Genomic DNA, 18,373 nt, shown 5'->3' with positions numbered 1-18,373 from the left:
TTTACAAGCAGGAAATCTGTAGCTGGCATAGTAGGAGTATGCAGGTGAGCAATGGTAAATGAATTTTTAGGAGTGAAAATATTAGACTAAGAACTTTGAACTATTTTCTCTAGACAAAAGCTATAGAAGATTTTTAAAGGGGAGGAAACTTGTGGTATTTAAGGAAAATTAATGGGTCAATAGTATAATACGTAAATACATAAACTACGGTAAACTTCGGGAGAATAGATAATGTATCTGTCTTATCCATCATTGTCTCCAAGGCATCTAACTCAGTGCCTGGCATAAGATCCAGTTCAAAAGAGATAATTTGTGAAGCAATAAATGAAAGAAGTATTGGCAAAGTTCAGTTAGAAGACTATTGCACAGAACACCCAGTGTTATGAGCTGAGGCTAGGGTAGTAACGGAAAGGAATGGCTACATGTGGGAGACTTCACATGGGAAAATCTGTTGTGTTTAGTGACTAATCACATATCCAGGGAGAGGGAGAAAGTGAAGTCCAGCAAGACATGAGTGCTTGGGAGAGAAAGGTCCAGAAGCAGAGTTGTTTAGATAAAATGATAATGAATTTGGCATTATTCATACATTTATTCAGCTAATCATTTATTTATTTTATTCACTCAAATGACAGCATTTTAGGCAGGGGAAAACATAAATAAAGGAAGTAAAGCAGCAAAGAACTTGGTTACTTCAAGGCATTAAAAATATGAGTGAAGTGGAGCTTGGTGTGCAAGTAGGAGAGTGTTGCTGCATGAGATTGTAGAGTATGTAGGTGCTGAGTTGAAGGGAGTGGGAAACAGAGGCCTAGAACCCTGGTGAGGCATTAGATTGGGAGATACTTTATTACTAGTGGAGATTCTAGACAATTTTTCAGTGGCCTTCAGAGATTGCTTGGCTCTATGCAAAATCTGGTGAAATGCTTTTTAGATACCTATGGCAAAAGTTAATTTAACACATTATTCCAGGACAGTGAAGCAGAGATTGCTGTGTGAGCGGCAGTTTGATAATCCCTCCTTATGGTGACTTGGTCATAGGTCTTAAACACCATAATCTTATATTTTTTTTAATCAAAATATTAAAACCAACCATCTCTTATACATAGGGGAGACCATATGGCATTATGGTTGTAAATTCTAAAGTCAGACTGCCTGGGTTTAAATCGTAGCCCTGCTACTTCCGACCTGTGTGATCTTGGGAAAGTTTCTTAACTTCCCTGTGCCTCATACTCTTCATTTTGAAAATGATGGTAATAATAGTGCCTCCTTAATGGGTTTATGTGGAATATTGGATGAAATGGTTCATGTCAAGTGTTAAGAACAGGGTCTGGTACATAAGAATGTTTAATTAATGTTAGTACTGTTATCATTAGTGAAACCACTTACAAAATATAAGTTGGAGTATTTTTAATAAATAACCCAATTTTGAAATGATCAAGGGAACTGAATAAGCAGTTACCAAAAGAAGGTATACCAATGACCAACAGATATATGAAAAATAGTCAACATTGCTAATCAATAGGGAAATGCAAATTAAATCCACAATGAAATATCACTTAACACCTGTCAGAATGGCTATTATCAAAAAGATGAAAGATGTTGGTGGGGATGTGGAGAAAAGAGAATCCTTGTAAACTGTTGGTAGAAATGTAAATTTGTCCAACCGTTATGGAAAACTATATGGAGGTTCCTTAAAAAAATAAAAATAGAATTACCGTATGATCCGGCAATTTCACTTCTGGGCATTTACCCAAGAGATTTGAAATCATCTTGTACTCCCGTGTTCACTGCAGCACCATATGCAATTGTCAAGTTATGAATCAACCTATGTGTCCATCAGTAGACAAATGGAGAAATAAAATGTGGAATTGAATACTACTCAGCCTTTAAAAACTGGGTGCAGTGGCTTACATCTATAATCCCAATATTTTGAGAGGTCAAGGTGGGAGGATCTCTTGAGGCCAGGAGTTTGAGATCAGCCTTGGCAACATAGCAAGTCATCATCTCTACAAAAATTTTTCCTAAAAATTAGCCAGACATGGTGGGCACACCTGTAGTTCCAGCTAGTTGGGAGGCTGAGGTAGAAGGCCCCCTTGAGCCCAGGAGTTTGAGGCTGCAGTGAGCTATGATTATACCACCCCAGCCTGGGTGACAGAGCAAGACCCTGTCTCAAAAAAACAAAAAACAGGCAGGGAGTGTTGTCTCACACTTCACATTCCAGCACTTTGGGAGACTGATGCAGGCTGATCACTTGAGGGCAGGAGATTGAGATCAGCCTGGCCAACGTGGCGAAACCCCATCTCTACTAAAAATAGAAACATTAGCCTGGCATGGTGACACACACCTGTAATTCCAGCACTTTGGGAGGCCGAGGTGGGTAGATCACTTGAGGCCAGGAGTTTGAGACCAGCTTGGCCAAGATGGCGAAACCCTGTCTCTACTAAAAATACAAAAACTAGCCTGGTGTGCCATTGCTTGGACTCAGGAGGCAGAAATTGCAGTGACCTGAGATCGTGCCACTGCATTCAAGCCTGGGTGACAGAGTGAGGCTCCGTCTCAAAGAAAAAAAAAAGAAAAGAAAAACACAAAAAACATGAAATTCTTTCATTTGCAACAACATAGATGGAATTGGAGAACATGCTAAGTAAAATGAGCCAGGCACAGAAAGACAGTTACCTCATATTCTCACATATATGTGGATTCTAAAACAATCAAATTCATAGAGCAGAGGTTAGAATGGTGGTTACAGAGGCTGGGGGCAGGGAAAATGGAGAGATGATGTCAAAGGGCATGAAGTCTCTTAGACAGGAGGAATAAGTATTTTTTCATTGAGCTCTATTGCATAATATGGTGAATATATTTAATAATAATGTACTGCATATTTCAAAATGCCTAAGAGAATAAATTTCAGATGTTCTGAACACAAAAAATGATAAAAGTATTTGATATGAATCAAAGCATTTGAGGTAATGAATATGTTAAGTAGCTTGATTTATTGCATATTGTATTCATAAATCATCACTTTGTACTCCATAAATATAGTTATAAATTATCTTTATAATAAAAAAATTTACTCAGCAAAAGTCATAGGTATGAGTAAACTTTGTTAAAATAAGTATCTGCCAGATTTGTCTCCAGCTTGGTCTCACCAGCAGTCCACGTAAGTTCCAACATTTCTGCCAACACTGCCCATTATACAGCTTCCTAATTTTCTACTAGTCTAACAGGTATAAATAAAAATCTCATCGTTTCTTTAATTTTCCATTTTACTGATTATCTTTACTTTTGAGTGTTTGATGGTATACCTGATAGTTTTTTTGTTTTTTGTTTTTTGGTTTTGGAAATTGTTCATTTATAAATTTTGTTGATTTTTCTCTTGGGACTGCTTTCTTTTTCTGACCTGCAGGAATTCCATATATATTCTGGTTGTCATTTCTCATTGGTTTTAGACATTACAAATACCTTTCTCAATTTTTTTTTTTTTTTCTTGAGACACAGTAGTGCTTTGTCACCCAGACTGGAGTATAATGGTGCGATCTTGGCTCACTGCAACCTCCGCTTTCTGGGATCAAGTGATTCTCCTGCCTTGGTCTCCTGAGTAGCAGGGACTACATGTGCACACTACTACGCCTGGCTAATATTTGTATTTTTTGTAGAGATAGGGTTTTACCATGTGGGTCAGGCTGGCCTCAAACTCCTGACTTCAGGTGACTACCCACCTTGGACTCCCAAAGTGCTGAAATTAGAGGAGTAAGCCACCATGCCCAGCCTTCTTTCTCTATTTTTCAGCTGTCCTTTAGTCTTGTTGATAGTGTCCTTCCTTGAAAAGAAGTCCTTAATTTATTTCTTTCCTTGCCCTCATCCATGTCAAATTATGCCAACACCTTTTACTATCTTTGTTGAAATTTACTAAATGATATGAAAATGTCATGTTAGATGACTTGTTCTTCTTTCACTTACCCTTCAGCTGTTGTACATTATTTTTTTCTGAACCCAGTAAAGTGCAATCTGTGTTTAGTAAAAGTCAGGAAATGGCAGGCCTTATACAATAACAGAAACACTGCAACTAATCAGGAACATTTGGTATTCCAGCACATTTCCTTGCAATCAGGCTGCTCACATGTGGATTTGGTCTTCTGTGGTTGGGCCAGAAGTTACAGCACCCTGCCCTCAAGGGCTGCTTAGGGTATCTTCTGAGACACATCAGGACAAGCAGTAAACAGCTCTTTGGCCATCAGTGCAAGTGACAGCAGGTGTCAATCAGAACAAGCAAGAGCTGGAAAGGAGCTCAGGGATCATCCAATTCGACCCCCATTGTGCAGATGCAGGTACTGGGGCCAAGGGAAATAAATGAGCTTGTCTAAGTCACACAGCCGTCAGTGAATTGCTAGGACTAGAACCCAGATCTCTTCACTCCCAATTAGTGCATTTTCAGTTTTTCTGCCTTCCTTAAGAGGATGTCAGAAATCGCTTTTTGAAGGGCTTTTGATCAGATCCGGGACTTAATCCAGAAAGTCAGAAATTGGATCCATTCAACCTCTCCAACCTTAGCTTTGGCCATCCTGAGTTAGTTCTTGCCTCATTCCTCTAAAGCTCCATGCTTTACTCTTACATTTAAGCCTTTGCATATGTTGTGGTCATGCACGATCATGCCGGGCATCTCCTTTCTTCTTCCCCCTGCCTTCAAGTGCTCATCCTTGGAGGTACTACCTCCTTTATGCCACTATTAACTAGCATTATTCTCTCCCTTCTTTAAGTTTTAATGGCATCTGTGGTCGACACAAATGCAATTTAGGCTTGATCATATGCTGCCTTTTTTTTCCTGGAATATTTCTGATGTATGACTGACTGAGCAAGTCACTTAATGTCTCTGTGCCTCACTCAATGTATTCACTAATTAAAAGGAAGAGTTCATAAATCATTTATAAAGATGCTTCTCTATAACAATCTATGTCTCCATAAGATTTTAAACTCCTCAAGGAAATGACTCTTCTGTTTCTCTTGAAATTCCCTTAGTCTACTTGTTCTCAACTGGGGACAAAATTGCTACTTAGGGACATTTAACAATGTTTGGAGATATTCTTGGTTGTCACATCTGGGGAGGGAGGTGCTTCTGGAATCTAGTGAATAGAGGCCAGGGATGATGCTAAATATTCTATAACACACAAGATGGCCCCCTACAAAAAGGAGGTTTCCAGCTCAAAATGTCAATAATGGCAAACTTGAGAGATTCTGCCTTAGTCTGTAAGCCAATATTATGGACATATAGTAGACATTGAACAAATACTTGCGTCTTTCAGTCAAAGAGAATTATCCTCATAGAAGGGGTGCTGTCGGATATGGAACTGTCATGGGGAAGTGAGAACTTATGCAAAATGAATGCTAAGCCAGAGAAGAGAATCTAATTTTCCTTAGTCTAGAGGGAGAGTAGGGAGTACAATAAAGAAGAAAATGTTGGATGGATGAAACTTGAGAGCTGAGAAGTTATTTACTTTGTAGGAGGCGTTGACTTAAATAGCCCACTTTTTAGATATCTCTAGGAGAATAGCTTGTGATTGTGGTAAACAGTGGTAATAACATTGGAATACATGAAGGAAAGTTCTGGGAACTATAATTTATGTTGTCAAGAAGACTTGCGTTTATAAGATTCTTATTCTTTTTTTTTTTTGAGACGGAGTTTCGCTCTTGTTACCCAGGCTGGAGTGCAATGGCGCGATCTCGGCTCACCACAACCTCCGCCTCCTGGGCTCAGGCAATTCTCCTGCCTTAGCCTCCTGAGTAGCTGGGATTACAGGCACGCGCCACCACGCCCAGCTAGTTTTTTTGTATTTTTAGTAGAGACGGGGTTTCACCATGTTGACCAGGATGGTCTCGATCTCTTGACCTCGTGATCCACCCGCCTCGGCCTCCCAAAGTGCTGGGATTACAGGCTTGAGCCACCGCGCCCGGCAAGATTCTTATTCTTACCTTCCTTTGAAATAACGTCTGGGTGATAAAAAGTGGCTTTAATTTACAGATGAGGCAAGGAAATTGGTTCAATGGGCTCTGAACACTGATCCCCAAAAAAGGCTTTTTTTCCAGTTCCCTACTCATGATTTTTGGGGATAGGGATGATAAATGACTAAATGCTTTCAGTGACTCCTCCGAGCCTCTGCCTTGGCTGTGCTGCCAATGTTCTTCCTCAGCATGCGATGTGTGTCTTTCTCCTTTGGTTATAACTTGCAAGAAAACCAATTCATTATTTCTTTGTCCCCCATCCCCTCTCCTCTTCATCATTTAATACATATAATAATAAATATCTTAGGCATAAACAAATAGCCCCCAAAACTTTGGGATTGGAGGGAAAATCCATGACCTACAAATTCTCTTGAGATGGATATCATTATTCTCAACCTCTTGGGACACTTGGCAGGAGATTCAAGTATTAGTTCTCCTTGCTATCAGAGGTATTTGGCAAAGTTTTTGTTTAGATTTCTTTTGGGGAAGACATGCTTAAATTAAACATTGAAATTCATGAGAATATTTCAGTTCCTTGTAAACTTTTCAAATCACACTTCAAGTGAGGTATTATTTGTGGCTTCTCAATGAGGAAAAGTTCTCCTGACAGGGACTTCCAGCAGTACATTTCAGCAGATCCCTGAGTTGATGGTCAAATGCAGTGTGTCATAAAATAGGCTGAAATAGGTATGTAAGCTTTATTCATAACCATTTTTAATGGCGTAGATTCTTCTCTGTTGCATAGGATTATTAATCGGATCATAGAAAAATGAGTTCTTCTCAGCCAGTGATACCTGGATTCCTTTTTAGTTTTTCCAGTAAGAGAAAAGTAAAAGAATTGAAGTACTTTTTTTTTTTTTTTTTTTTTTTTTTTTTTTTTTAACTTTCCTATAAAGGTTTTCTGGGAAAACATTCTGGGGCAAGGACTGAGTGACCATGGTATAACAAGGGTAGAGATCTATGTGTAGTAGAAATTTGATGAATAAGTGTGGCTCATTTGTTGCTGCTGTGTGTTTTGGCAGATGAATGTATGACATCTCTTGGTAAAATGGCCCAGAAGAAACACAGGAAGGAGTTATGAAAAGATAACACCCGTAAGTGTGACTGCACATTTTGTGGTCCAGTCATCATTTCTGTAAGTCTGGAATTTTGTTTTTGCACACTTCTTCAAGGTTGCCTTTTCCACCTTCCATCCTATTTCCTAAAAACACCAGATAGCAATCTACAAGAAACTGAGTGTAAGGAACTTGAATTACCACTGTAAGCCTTCTGTATTGATGGGCCTCTGCTTGGGATTTTTTTTTCTTCTTCTCCCTTTTGTGATCACTTAAAAATACAATCCCAAAAGAGTTAGGGCAGCTCTTTGTTTGGTCTCGAGTTTTGCTTTCATAGGTTATGTCTGCTTGACTGGGTGCAACTGAGGCTGGTTTTACAAGAAGTTACCAATAAATCTCAGAATAGGAAAAGATGAGTAAACTCTTACTCTGGAGGCAGAGTTTGCATAAGGGAAGAAAGCGAGATCCTGTTTACATTTTATGAGAATGCATTATTTAGCGAGGCTCTATTTGATAGTTCTCTTGATTTCTTATATGGGAAGACATGGCTCAGCCACTAGCTACTTCTTATTAGGAAAGTGGGTTTGCTTCTTCATTTATTTTTGACCATTTCACTTTAATTCTGTTCTTTTCTTGAATATAGAGGGTAAAACCTTTTGCAAATAACTTGAAAAAGCATATGGTAGGCAAAATTCTTTTTTTTTTTTTTTTTTTTTGAGATGGAGTTTCGCTCTTGTTACCCAGGCTGGAGTGCAATGGCGTGATCTCGGCTCACTGCAACTTCTGCCTCCTGGATTCAGGCAATTCTCCTGCCTCAGCCTCCTGAGTAGCTGGGATTACAGGCATGCACTACCATGCCCAGCTAATTTTTTGTATTTTTAGTAGAGACGGGGTTTCACCGTGTTGACCAGGATGGTCTCAATTTCTTGACCTCGTGATCCACCCGCCTCAGCCTCCCAAAGTGCTGGGGTTACAGGCGTGAGCCACTGCGCCCGGTCAGTGGTAGGCAGAATTCTAAGAGGGCCCCAGGATTCTGGAACCCCTCCGTGTGCATGCGCCCTGCACAATAAATATGATGCAGGACTAGTGTAATGGACTTTACTCCTGTGATTAGGTAATGTTATATGCCACAGTTTACTTAAGAAAGGGGGGTGATCTGGTGGCCTGATTGAATAACATAAGACCTTTAAAATCAGAGTGTTTTTGCCAGCTGGTGGCTGACAAGGAAGGTAGAAATTTGACACAGGAGAATTTGACATGTTTTTATTGGCCTAAGAATACAAGGTGCCACGTGGTAAGGAACGTAGATGACCTCTAAAGGCTGAAAGACGTTCCTAGCTGGCAGAGTTCAGTCCTACAATTGTAAGGAAATGAAATCTGCCAACAGCCAGAGGGCATGGAAAAGGACCCTAAACCCTAGAGGAAAATGCAGCCCCACCTTGATTTCAGTCAGGGAAGACCCTGAGAAGAGAATCTAGGTATACTATGTCCAGACTTCTGAGCTATGAAAATTATGAGATAATAAATTGGTGTTTTAAGTCACTAAGTTTGTCATAAGGGAAAACAAATATGAAGCAGGAGAAAGGTTTTGGGAGAAGAAAGCTATGTAAAAGCAATATTCTTATGTTTTGTTCTAAAACAAAGTCATTGTGATGGCCAGTTTTGTCTGGCAACTTGGCTAGGCTATGGTGCCCAGTCATTTGGTCAAAGCCTAGTCTAGATGTTGCTGTGAAGGTATTTTGTAGATGTGATCAACATCTACAATCAATTCACTTTAAGCAGGGGTGATTACCCTCCATTATGTGGGTGGGTTTCACCAATGAGGGCAGGTTTTAAAAGCCAAAACTGAGATTTCCCAGAGAAGATGGAATTCTGAGAGACTGTAACATCAAAATCCTTCTTGAGTTACCAGTGTACCCGCCTGCCTGCTCTGTGGACTTTGGACTTGCCAGCCCCCACAATCACGTGAGCCAATTCCTTAAAACAAGTGTTTTCATGGATAGCCTGTTGGTCCAGTTTTTGTGGAGAACCTGGACTGAAACAGTTACAAACTCAGTTACCCTTGGGAACTACACAAATGGATGAGGTGTGTTAGTAGTTGATTTGACACAATGAGGAATAGCACTTGACACAGCTGCAACATGGTGCCCTCCCAAAGGCAGCAGTTCATACACTGGACCACAAATTGTAACTAGTCAGGAATACACACCAGGCACTGCCAGGTCTTTTGATTTTTTTTTTTTAATTTTATTTTTTAAAGCCAGAAATCCAGAATTTTACACAAAATTCCCTGAATTCTAAATGTAGGCTATTCATTCAAAAACACACATATTTTTAAAGCATCATGTGTACCACAAGGAAACAATCAGACATGTTCAGAATATGAGCTGTCTCATAAGACACACTGCTCTGGTCTCTTCAGTAAGTCAAAGTCATTAAAAACCACCACCACCACCACCACCATCAACGAAAAACAGACCAGGGCTGGGAGACTGTTGTAGATTAGAAAGATTAAAAGAGACTAAGGTATGAAATGTTGAAGTGAGAATGTTGTCTGTAATTTACTTCAGAATTCCTTTCTTTCCCTTACTCTTTCTCTCTCCACAAAAACATACACAGTAAAAGTGTTAACAATGATTGAATCTAGATACCAGGTACATATGTGTTTATTGTACTATTTCTTGTATTTTTTGTATGTTTGAAGCATTTTATAAGTAATTTTTTAAGCCACTTAGTGGAGTGGACCACACATATATGCCAGAGGATTCCAGTTTACAGTTGTTTGCAAGCTTTAACACATTCTGTGTGGCTAGACAAGTGAATTTCAGGAAGAACCAGTCAAAGAGAAAAGGGGGCTGGACCGGTAGCACACTGCACACTTGAGCTGGGGAGTAGCTTCTGCAGACTCCACACATAACTGAGCCTGGGACGCCAGGATCCGGCCACCTAGAGGCCTGTGGGACTTCAGCCGCAGGAAGGATGAGCAGGTGATGGCAGGAGCAGCAGAGATCTGTTGCCCTTGATTTCTGCACTCTGGGGCAGCCTGACCCAGAGACAGGATGCGGGTGGATGAGCACCTTGTCCTTTACTCAAAGCCGCCGGCACCTGCCCTTCTGTTCTCCCCTAATAGCCCTGGGTCCTGTCTGAGCCAGGGATGATAGTATTTGACCTCACTGACTGTTAAATGCCAGAAAGAAGAGCTCTGTTCTCCACCGGCCTGCCCCCAGAGATCCCCAACAAGCCACTCACCAGGCAATAGGACACAGTCTAATTGTGTTTGCCTCCCACTCAGACAACTGTCCAGGCACATTTTCAAATCATGCATTACATATTTCTCAAGACGTTAAGTGCAGCAGATACATTTAAATGTTTTGCTGTTGGCTGGTTAAGAAAGATTTTTAAAAATTAAAAATAAGGATAGGGATCAGTATCTCCACCAAGTTGTTTACTAGAGTTGGTCTTCACCTTGAAACCTTCATTGCAGAGGCACTGGTATCCTACAGGGACCTTCATTCCCTTACCTTGGGTCTTTTCTACTGCAAATGTGGTCCTTTGGACCCATCAGTCCTTCTCCAGCTCTCTTCCTTCCACACTTTCTCTATGCTGCTAGCCCTGTGCATTCACCTTTCCAGAATACTGTTTCACAAAGCTCTTCACATAGACAGATGTGAGACCCATATGGAGGTCCTCTGTTCAAATGAGTGCAAATGTTTGCATTTTACAGATGACTTGGGCTATACTAACATATTAGTATCCTCTTGCCACTGTAACAAATTAGTACAAGCTTAGCAGCATTAACAAAACACAGATGTATTGTCTTATGGTTCTGGAGGTCAGAAGTCCAAAATCAGTTTCACTGGGCTAAAGTCAACGTGTTGGCAGGGCTGTATTCCCTCTGGAGGTTCCAGGGGAGAATCCATTTCCTTGCTTTTTGGCTTCTAGAGACCACTAGCATTCCTTGGCTTAAAGCCCCTTCCTCCATATTCTAGCTAGTAATGTAACATCTTCAAATCTCTCTGATTCTCTGCTTCTAGCATCACATCTCTCACTTGAGCTCTCTTGCCTCCCTCTTAAAAGGACCCTTCTAATCACATCTGGCCTGCCTAGATAATGCAGATATTATAATTTATTATTAATTGTATTCTCCTGCCTCAGCCTCCTGAGTAGCTGGGATCACAGGCACGCGCCACCATGCCCAGCTAATGTTTTGTATTTTTAGTAGAGATGGGGTTTCACCATGCTGACCAGGATGGTCTCGATCTCTTGACCTCGTGATCCACCCACCTCGGCCTCCCAGAGTGCTGGGATTACAGGCTTGAGCCACCGCGCCTGGCCTTCAAGATTCTTAATCACATCTGCAAAGTCTCTTCTGCCACATAAAGTAATATATTCACAAGTTCCAGCAGGTAGGAACTGAACATCTTCGGGGGCTGTTATTCTGCCCATCTCAACAAATGTTTGGACAAGATGATAACTATAAAATAAGGGTTTTTATTCTTCTGCTTGGAATCTATTTTTAAACGGTGACAAGTCCAGCTGATATTTAAAGTTATATAGCCCAAACAGTCATTTTCACCCAGCCTCACAATCTTCCTGTCACAGTTGCTTGGTAACTTTAAACGTCTTTTGCTTTTGCTTGTTTTAACAGAACTATTCTTTCCAATTTCTAAGCTATAACCTTTTCCTCTGCTGCCCCTATTATAAACTGAACTGTTTTCCTATATTTTTCTTTTTTACAAATTTTGGGGACAAAATTAAGAATTTGACTACTTGGATGAAATAAGTGAGAATTTTAAAAAATAGCTATACACTGTGTAATGATGTTTTGGTCAACAGTTGGCTGCATATATGACAGTAGCCCCATAAGTTTATAATACCATATTTTTACTCTATCTTTTCTGTGTTTTAATATATAAATACTTACCATGGTGTTATAATTGCCTATAGTATTCAGCACAGTCACATGCTGAATGGGTTCGTAGCCTAGGAGCAATAGGCTATACCATATAACCTAGCTGTGTAGTCAGCTATACACCCTTTAGGTTTGTGTAAGTATACTCTATGATGTTTCCACAGTGTCAAAATCATCTAACAATGCATTTCCCAGAATGTATCCCCATCATTGTTAAGTGATACATGACTGTATAATCATTGGTGAAAGACCACTGCTTAATAAAATCTATCAAAGTATGTATATTTTCCAATATGTTTGATGTAGCTATTTTTATGAATAAAATAATATAGGAGCCTAAATTTTTCAGTATAGCAAAGGATGCAATAATATCCTTACAAAGATAAAAGCTAACTTGATACTTTAACATTTTTCAAATAAATTGGAATTTTATAATTTTGAGCGCAACCTATAATTCTAGATCAACTTCTACAAAGTTAAGTGACACATCTATCTTTTTAAAAAAAGTTTTATTTTGTAGAGATGGGATCCCACTACATTGCCCAGGCTGATCTCAAACTCCTGGGCTCAAGTGAGCATCCTGCCTCACCCTCACAAAGTGCTAGGATTACAGGCATGAGCCACTGTACCTGGCCGTCTGTCTTTTAACTCCATAAAGAAATAATCTCTATATGATAAAATATAAATATCTGTTTTAATAAGTAAAAGGGATTATTTGAAGTGAGACATATCCTTTTATAGACTATCTTACCTATTTTTAGAAGTGAGATGCAACATCTTCCATTTACTGTAAATAGTGATGTCCATATGAAAAGGCTGGCTATTTGTATATTGGGGGAGAGAAGGGAAATTCCTACAAGGGTTGCTTTTCCAAAATTGAGTAGTGACATAAAATTATCTTCAGTTTGTAAATTACTGTTGATTGTGGTTTTAGTTCAAATATCTCTTTTTCCTTGTTGTAAATCACTTGGTGTTTTCCTTGGAATTTGAATTAATCTAAGCTGAAGTGTTATCGGAACATTGAGAGAAATTCAGGAAATGGCCCTTGAGCATTTTGGTATGTGCAAATTCAAGAGGGCTATGGTGAGATAGAATATTTGGGGCATGTGGGCAGAAGAGTTTTGTGATTTTTTAGCTGTCTTAAAACAGTGTTTGGAATCTTTGCAGAAATTTAAATGTGTCAATTTTTAACAGATAGAATCTTTATATGGCTTGCCTTTTTTTTTTTTTTTTTGGTCACTTTCACCCCTACAAATACACCCATACTCCATAGACTGTCAAAAAGACAGCAAGGAATGAATGAGTTACTTTGTCTTCCAGAGTACATTGCCAAAGATCATATCATTGGTCTGGCATTTAGGATAGAGAGTTGTTCCTTAAGAAAATTATGATAAGATCTTAGTCAGTGAATGTTTGTGAAAGTATCCACACATCTCAGAGCAGCTATTTTTCCAATTATATTACTTTGCTAACTAATTATTATTTAGACTCAGGGAAGATATGACAAACTAAGGAGGGAGGTGTAACTTCTACAGAACGGGAATTTAGTCCCCCCCTTTTTTTGTCCTGGATCTGAAGCAGTGGTGAAAAACAGTAAGAGCCCATTCAACTAATTACCAGCACTATTTTTCACTCTCTCATTCATTCAGCTATTCATTTGGGGAAAGGGGAGGTATAAAATATATTTTAAAATATTTGGAAAGAAAAAAGTTATTTATATTCACGCTCTTTCTAGATGAATAAATGATTTGCAAAAAGATGACAACAAAACTCCAGGAGAATGAGTATTTTTATCATCATGAGATAGGAAAGGTCTTTCTAAGCATAGTGTAAAACCAAGAAATCCTAAAAGAGCAACAGATTTGGCCACATGAAAATTTAAATTTTTTTACATGACAGAATATACTCTGAACAAAGTTAAAGAAAGACGGGAAAAAATTTGCAACATACATAGCAGATCAAAGGCTTATATCGGAAAAAACAAGGAAAAAGAAAAACTCAGTTAAAGAAGAAACACTAATTAATTAGCAATAAACCTGCTAATATCAATAATACACATTAGGCTGGGTGCAGTGGCTCATGCCTGTAATCCCAGCACTTTGGGAGGCCAAGGCCAGTGGATTACTTGAGGTCAGGAGTTTGAGACCAGCCTGGTCAACATGGTGAAACCCCGTCTTTACAAAAATACAAAAATTACCCGGGTGTGGTGGCGTGCATCTGTAATCCCAGCTGCTTGGGAGGCTGAGACAGGAGAATCGTTTAAACCCAGGAGGCAGCGGTTGCAGTGAGCTGAGATGGTGCCACTGCACTCCACCCTCTCAAAATTTTTAATACCTACTCTATATGAATATAGATATGCAGATACACTATTTGGCAAATCAGATTTGACAAAACTAAACAATCTGATAATGTTGAATGTCTGGTGTTGGTGAGAATAGGAGACAACATAAAACCTCATTGAGGGGAGTATAACTTGTCATAACCTTTTTGTTGTGTGAGTTCATAGTGCCTATGAAGGTCATAATGTGCTTTTCTTCTACCCAGCAATTCTACTTCTACCAATAGATGAGAATTTGACAAGGATGCTAAAGAGGAATTCTTACATCGGGCAAGGAGTCCAACCTGCTCATATTTATTGTCCTGCAGTGCTGAGAATCTCTAAGGCTAGGATAGAAAGCATCTGTTTTCTGGTTGCAAGGCAGATGCCTTCTCCTTTAATACTTGGTTTGGTTCTATGCAACTGAAGTGAGTTTTAGTGACAAGCCCATCAACAGTGAACCTGCTCAGAGGCTCACTGTCTACTTTAGTCATCAGCTGTCAGGATCCCATATGGATATGGAATAGGATGCAACCTGCAGTGGAAAATCATGTCTCCAGTATGCCAGGATTGAGGCAGCACCTCTCTGCCTCTGCTGACAGGGGAGGGACTCAAGGAAGCTTAGCAATTCCCGGGGAAGTGGTGGTACCTTATCTGTGTGGTTTGATTGATGCCAAGATGCCTTTGGATAACTTTATAAATAGCGGGCTATACTGAATACTAAATGCAATGTGAGCTAGGAGAAGAAAGTATCTGTCTTCAGGGCTACCTTTATTCTTTAATAAACAAGGTAATTTACCTTAGGGCTTTGTGTTACTCTCTCATGGATTAGAATTTTTTGGCCTGGCTCAGTGGCTTATACTAGTAACTTCAGCACTTTGGAAGGCCAAGGTATGAGGATCACTTGACACCAGGAGTTCAAGGCCAGCCTGGATAACATAATGGGATACCATCTGTATAAAAAAAATTTTTTTTTAATTAGCTGGGCATGGTGGCTTGTGCCTATGGTCCCAGCTACTTGGGAGGCTGAGGTGGAAGGATCACTTGAGCCTGAGAAGTCACGGATGCAGTGAGCCGGGATTATCCCACTGCACTCCAGCCTGGGCAAAACAGTGAGACCTCATCTCAAAAATAAAAAAAAAGAATTTTTTAATATTCTCTGTTTATTTAGGAGGATAATTTGTTTTGTGTTATATCAAGAAGAAGCCAACATGTAGCTAAGAGTTTCTGAGAAACTTAATACCACAATCAATCTCTTTCTCTTTTGTCTTACGTGCTCACTCCCACTCACTCTCTCACTAGACCAGGTACAGTTGGTAGTTTAAACCAAAGTAATTTACCATAATTACACAATCAGAAGTTTCCTTCCTAGAATTTATATTTACTTCTGAGTATTAACATAAGGAAGATGCAAACAACCATTACCTCCACCATTGATAGACATATGTCATTTCTTAGCCATCCCCTGAGCCACATCTTTTGGATGACTTCAGCGAGTCAAATATTCCAGGCAAGGGAAGGGGTGGGAGATGTACTCAGATCGCATTGCTAATAACCCCACGGGCAGGGTCTGGAATCCTGTTAGTTCAAAGAGGTATAGAAGCATTTCTGTAACATATCTTAGTATTTAAAACAATGAACCAGTGCCAAATAATATTTCAAAATGAGAGAAGTAATTTTAGATGGGTTATCTTTTCCATTTGAATTTAACTGGCTCAACTAACTTTTTAATCTAGTTCAAATTCTGTTCATTCTTCCTGGTTTGAGTCTATCTTTGCTTATCCCTTTTGGCCACCCCTAGTCAGTGTGCCCCCTGGATTTTGTCAATTAGGTCACATTATCCTATTGGGCAAAGATAAATCTCATACTACTATTATAGTGCTATCTTCTACCACAGGGCCATTATCATTCTGTGTGGACCAGTAATTCCTCCTGTGCTTTTGTGGCTCCTTTCCAGGGCCTTTGCTAAGCTATGAGACACCTTTTTGAGAATGAAATAAAACACGTTCTCCTCAGGAACTGTGCAACCCCAAGCTGGGGCCCTAATACAGTACTTTATATTTCATTCACCATTCACCTCCTCAGCCAGGTGCCTTGTGCAGTTAACAAACTTTGCAATGGCATGTGATCTCCCTGCCCCTTCCTACTTCTGCTCTAGAGTATAAGAAAGATAAATGGTTAGGAACAAGGATGCTGGAAGGAACAATTTATGGAAGCTAAATGCAATATCAGGCCAACTCTGGCCACAGCAGTGACACTGACTGTTTATGCACTCACCTTCTTTTTATGGATTTCTTGTAGAATATTTAAATGGGATTCATTTGCTCTCAGAGTTTGGGCAGGTACCCCAAGTTTGAGAACCTAATATTCCAGTATTCCAAAGGGAGGTAGTGGACCATCTAGGCAGAATATGGTTAGAGATAGTGACATCTGTGTTGCTAGCATTAGTCCATGGCCCAGCTCCAGGTGACATAATAGAGAGGATCAGAGATGCCAGGGTGGAGAGTATCTCTGGAGAGAGTTGTCAGTGTGTGGGGGCAGTGGGGAGGAAGAGTGGGGAATGTGTCTGCCATTTCAAACCAACTAAGGGGAGCTGGAAGATAAACTCCCAGAGAAGTTGACATGTGTCCCCTGGAGTATGAAGGGAAACATGAGAAGTCTGAAGAGGGGAGATTATCTCTAATTTGCTGCTCTGGAGCCATGGAATAGAGAGTTTCATTGATCATGAATTGTACTTCCAGGGTTTGATGGGCAAAGGTATTTCCCCTCAGTCAGATGAAGACCCCAAGGAAGGGACCAGATTAGGTCATTTTGTGATAGACACCAAGAGGACCTTGAGAGAAGTTGACCCCAACAGATGGAGATGAGCTGTTGAAAACCATGGGGCAAGAGTCCCTCTGATCTCTATTGGAGATTCTTATCTATTGGAAGTCTTTGAAAAATCTATAAAAATGCTTCAAAAGAAAGTGCATTAGTATTTAAATTCTGTATCCTGAAGGGCATCTGTGCTGAATTTTAACATGCCAACCAAATCAGGCCTTTCTTTTACTTTTCTTCCCTACTGGATTCCAACCAGCAAATTGAACAAACAAACAAAAACCCCCCCAAAACCAGCAGGTCAGATTGACTGTGAAGCAAGCAGGAAAGGAGAAGCAACTTCTCCTCCCCTTCCCTCACTAGTCATTTCCTGGTTGGGAAAGGCCAAACCTAGAGGAGAGGAGAAACTTTAAATTAAATTTTGGAGTGTTGATAATACACAGGGTGCTAAATACGACTAATGGACTTTTTTGTTGTTGTTATCTGAGAGTAACTGAAAAAGCCATGAGGTGTTCTGGAGCTTTTGTCCAGGAGCAGGAAAGTACAAGTTGAGAAAAGTAGTTTTGTGGCATGGTGGTGGGGAAGAACACTGGCTTTCTGTTTCTACTTTTTCAAATTTCCGTTTATTTATTGAGTCAGTGCTGTATTAAACACAAAGTGTCCTGCTTGCAGAGAAGCATGTGTATGTCCTGGATTTGGCTCTCTCACCTTCTTAAGGTGTCAATCCTGAAGTTATCTCCTTCCTCTTGTGCACTACTGATTTCTCCTTCACTACTCGACCTTTCCCATTATCATATATTATAAAAACGATTTAGCATCACCTCTATCAAGAAAAATGATCCTATCCTCCCTTGAGCTATTGCCCGGTTCCCTGTTATCTGTCACTGAAAAATTTCTGGAGGGAGTCACCCAACTTCAAGGTCTGTGTTTCCTCATCATTAATTCTTATCCTCAGCCCACTCCAATGGGCTTTCATCTCTGCCACAGCACTGGATAGGCATTCATCAGTAACAGCAGTTCGCTACTCACATCTTTTGATTTCTCAGCTGCACACAGAAGGAATGGTTGGTTCCCCCTTCTTGAGACATGTTCTTTTCTAGGCTTCTGTGCTACACATTTATCTGGACTGCTTCTGCTCTACTGGCCATTTCTCATCTGCTAGCTCTTCCTCCTTCATCAGAACCCCATCCTTGGCCTCTTCTCTTCTGGGTCAACATTCTCTTTCCAGGCCCTTTTACCCAGTCCAGGGACTTAACTGGACAGTGCAGATGTAAAACA

The 18,373-nt window shown here is 40.0% G+C and overlaps 1 protein-coding gene across 1 annotated transcript in view; it reads left to right on the top strand.

Moving 5' to 3' along the window:
* Positions 1-7,028: 7,028 nt before the first annotated feature.
* The window catches only part of RAPGEF5 (Rap guanine nucleotide exchange factor 5), a 487,242-nt gene continuing 475,897 nt past the window's right edge, over positions 7,029-18,373 (top strand). The window contains exon 1 of the mRNA XM_074379608.1: positions 7,029-7,088. The gene's annotated coding sequence lies outside the window, so the exon portion shown is untranslated. The remainder of the gene's footprint in view (positions 7,089-18,373) is intronic.

Source organism: Saimiri boliviensis, chromosome 10 (assembly GCF_048565385.1).
Source record: "Saimiri boliviensis isolate mSaiBol1 chromosome 10, mSaiBol1.pri, whole genome shotgun sequence".
Classification (NCBI taxonomy): Eukaryota; Metazoa; Chordata; class Mammalia; order Primates; family Cebidae; genus Saimiri; species Saimiri boliviensis.
This window is presented reverse-complemented; position numbering and strand designations above follow the sequence as displayed.